The following is a 4,019-nucleotide window of genomic DNA, read 5'->3' on the forward strand; positions in this document are numbered from 1 at the left end:
ATGTGATGGTAAATGAGAAAGAAAGCTGTTATCACATTACACAAAGCCTCATATAGACTATGATTTTCACAAAGCTATGCAAAAGTGTGTTCTGTCTTTATAAGGGGAATAGCAGCTCAAGAGATCTAGGTCCTAGTCTTCTGAATGGGGAAGTTGAGCCCATCGTTACGTCTCATAATAGTCCCACACTGAGTGTAAGACAGACTCTAGGCAGCCACAAAATTTTAGTGACCCTTGAAATCTGAACACTGTGAATTTTTTCTGTTAAACCCAGATTTTAAGATAGTACTGGGAAAGTGAGTTTATAATAAGGTGTATTTAAAGATTTATGGGGATTTTTATGAGGGACAGATTTTAATTAAGGAAAGCTCCAGGAGCTCGGCACCTTCAAGACGGTAGATGCATTCCAGAAGTTTCCAGACTTTGAATCCTGTATGAGTTTGCTGGGGCTGCCATAACAAAGTAACACAAACCAGGTGATTTAAACAACAGAAACTTATTTTCTCTTGATTTTGAAAGCTAGAAGTTAAAGATCAAAGTGTCAGCTTGGTTTCTTCTGAGGACCTCACTCTTTGGCTTATAGATGATGGCCATCCTCTCTTTCTGTCTGTCTCTCTCTATTTTTTCTTTTTTAATTGATTGACTTTAGAGAAAGGAAGAAAGAGAGAAACATCCGTTTGTTGTTCCCGTTATTTATGCACTCACTGAATGATTCTTGCTTTTGTGCTGATTGGGGGTCGAACACACAACCTTGGTGTATTTGAGATGATGCTCTATCCAACTGAGCTACCCAGCCAGGGCTCCCTGCATCTTCATATGATCATCTCTCTGTCCACATCTGTTTCCCAATTTCCTCTTCTTATAAGGATACCAGTCATGTTGGATTACGGCTCACCCTAATGAGCTCATTTTACCTTAATTAACTCTCTAAAAGGCCCAATCTCCAAATAGAGTCACATTCTAGGTAGTGGGCATTAGAACTTCAATATATGAATAGGGGGGTGGGGAGCACAATTCAGCCAATACAAACTTCAAGGGATTTAGGCTTCTAAATGAATTTAAAATCACCAAGCTCACAGGAATTACCCAGCTAGCAATTCTGTGCTATGGTCTTGGACTCTGATCTTGGGAGTACAAGTGATATCTGTCTGTATGTTAGATATAATTTTGGAGATTTAGAGTCAAGGTGTTCTAGGCTTAGACATAGGATGGGCTGAAGGTGAGTTTAATGCTTTGGGAAGCAGTTCTAAGGATTCTTGTGTATCTTCCATATTAATCAAGTAACAACACAGGGATATAGGATATATTATTCCACCCTGATACCCAAAGTCTGGATGCTAAGTTTACAGCCACACCAAGAGATTTAATGGTAGCAATGTGGAAACAGATGTAAAGTTATATCAATTCAATGTCACATAAATATATGGTTTGTTCTTTTCCACTGAGTGTTCAGTTTGGAGAAAAGCAGCTGCCAGTTGCATGATTTCTGAAGGAGTGCTGTTTTATAAACTCATAGAGAAGAAAATGAGGAAGATCTAAGTAAATCAATAATGAAATAAGTGATTTGGATTCCTGAAAATAGTTTCTTAAATGTATATTTAAAATTTAGGTTTTTGGATTCGAATACCTAAGAATGGCACAAAACCATTAAAACACACACACACACACACACACACACACACACCCTTACTAAAGACTAAAGGCACTACAATTCTTAGGACCCAGCAAATTCTTGATTACCATTAATCAAGCTATGGCCGTCTATGGGGATTATAGTTCTAGAGCATGAATACATTAGTAGCAATTCCACACTTCCAACATTTACTTTACAACTCTGAAAGGCCCTGTTGATATTAAAGATCTTTTTAAAAATACTAAACTTGCCTGACCTGTGGTGGTGGAGTAGATAAAGCGTCAACCTGGAAACACTGAGGTCGCCAGTTCAAAACCCCAGGCTTGCCTGGTCAAGGCACATATGGGAGTTGATGCTTCCTGCTCCTCCCCTTTCTCTCTCCCCCACCCTAAAATAAATAAATAAATAAATAAATAAATAAATAAATAAATAAAATTATTAAAAAATACTAAACTTCATACTTTTCTGAGTTATTATGCCTTGATATATTTAAGGCAGAATAGTTCTGTCATATTTACCCTATTCCATGTGATTTCTCAAAACCCCAGAAAATTGTGTGAGTACATGGAACATAGAGCCATCTTCTCTATGTCTGCCCTAAATCTTACTTTACTTTTCTCTTAGGATCTCTGATGAGAGACTCTGTTTGCTCTTTTACTTTTGGATAGTTGAGTGTGGCTGTGGATAGGACACTCCTTCGAGATAAAAGTTGAAGGACTATGCATTAGCTAGGCTTCTTTTTCTTTCTTCCTTTTTGGAACTCAACTCTACAGTGTTGTTTTATCACCCGGCTTTCTCTCTTCAGAGGCTTTCTTTAGTCATAGCTTAAAATCATGCAACTGCCTTGTTTCTCTGAAGAAGAGAAATAAAATAGAGGCTTTGGGGAGATTTAATTGAAAGTCACATTTAAGGAGCTACTGTTCAGCTCAGTAGAATGGAACTTCCCAAGGACAGTTGGTTTTTAAACATAAAATCATAGCCCCAGCTATGATCAGAGAATAACTAGAAGAGGTTTATAAAAATAATTTGCTACTTAACCTGAGAAAACTGAGGTCTAGAGAAAGTATCAGCTTATTCAGTTACACTACAAGTTAATGTCAAAACCTTATTTAAGTGCATTTTCTGAATCCTAAATCACCAATCCCAATATTTTGCTATTCCATTTCTTCATAGGGTCTTCACCAATATTTTTAGCTTTATTGAGATATAACTGTATATAAATTGTGTAAGTTGAAGGTGTACAACTTGTTAATTTGACACATGTATATATCGCAACATGATGACCACCATCGTGGTCGTTTATTTAAATTAACCCATTGCATTTTTACAGTGATTTACAGTTTACAAAGGAATTTTTATACATACTTTATGCATTGTTTTATTTTATTATCAAAGTGACCTCTGCAACAAATAGGAAAAATATTTTAACCATTGAATTTCCATTTACAGATAAGGAAACGGAACCCCGGGGACATGCAGTGATTTGAAGATTAGTTAGAAAGAAATACAATCATTTTCAGATAAGGAAACGGAACGCCAGGGAGATGCAGTGATTTGAAAATTACATAGTTTGGAAGAAATACAGTCATGATCAGGCCTATGCAATCTTGTTATAGAGCTTTGACCATTCTCACTACTACCAGTCCAATGTCTAAAGTAATTTTTTGGTCATGTACCTGACACTTGCTCAGACTAAGCATAATTGGAATAATCTACAACTTCATAATAGTTTTCCAGGTGCACAATGCTGATTCAGTTGTGGTGCCATTATTCTATTACAGATGTGCTGTAAACAGGTCCCGCAACCACGGCATAGACAACTATATTCTGAGTATGTGAAATATTATTTTTAAGTCACAATTACAATTTTATTCTTGTCCTTCATTTTCCTATTAGTAAAACATGTAGTGAAGAGGTAAAATTTATTTTGTCTTCTCTGGGCAAATTAATAAGGTTAATAGAAAAAAATTCAACTTCTTTAGAAAAATATAACCCAAAGTACAAGTGGTTCCTTTCTAAGATTTCCATGTCATTTTCTACTCTCAAAGAAAATCACCTAGTCAATAAATATCTGTTGAGCTTCATGTATTTGCAAGCCACTCTGCTGTATCTGGGAGATTCTGTGGTCTGTGTGGTAGAGTTCTTGTCTAGAATGTCTTCCTCTATTTTTTCTGTGCTTGTAAAGCCAGGAAGACAGGGAGTATTCTACTGACTAAGATAGGGCGTATTTCTAGGAGACAACTCAGTGCAATCAATTTGCTCATATCCAATAGTAAAGTGATAAAGGAACTTAACTGGGAGCCAGAAATTCTTTGTTCTAGCCCAAACTGTACCATAACCACTTTTTGAGGCTGTAGAAATGTTCTTGCTGGGACTCCTATAGCAT

The sequence above is a fragment of the Saccopteryx bilineata genome, chromosome 1 (genome assembly GCF_036850765.1).
Source record: "Saccopteryx bilineata isolate mSacBil1 chromosome 1, mSacBil1_pri_phased_curated, whole genome shotgun sequence".
Classification (NCBI taxonomy): Eukaryota; Metazoa; Chordata; class Mammalia; order Chiroptera; family Emballonuridae; genus Saccopteryx; species Saccopteryx bilineata.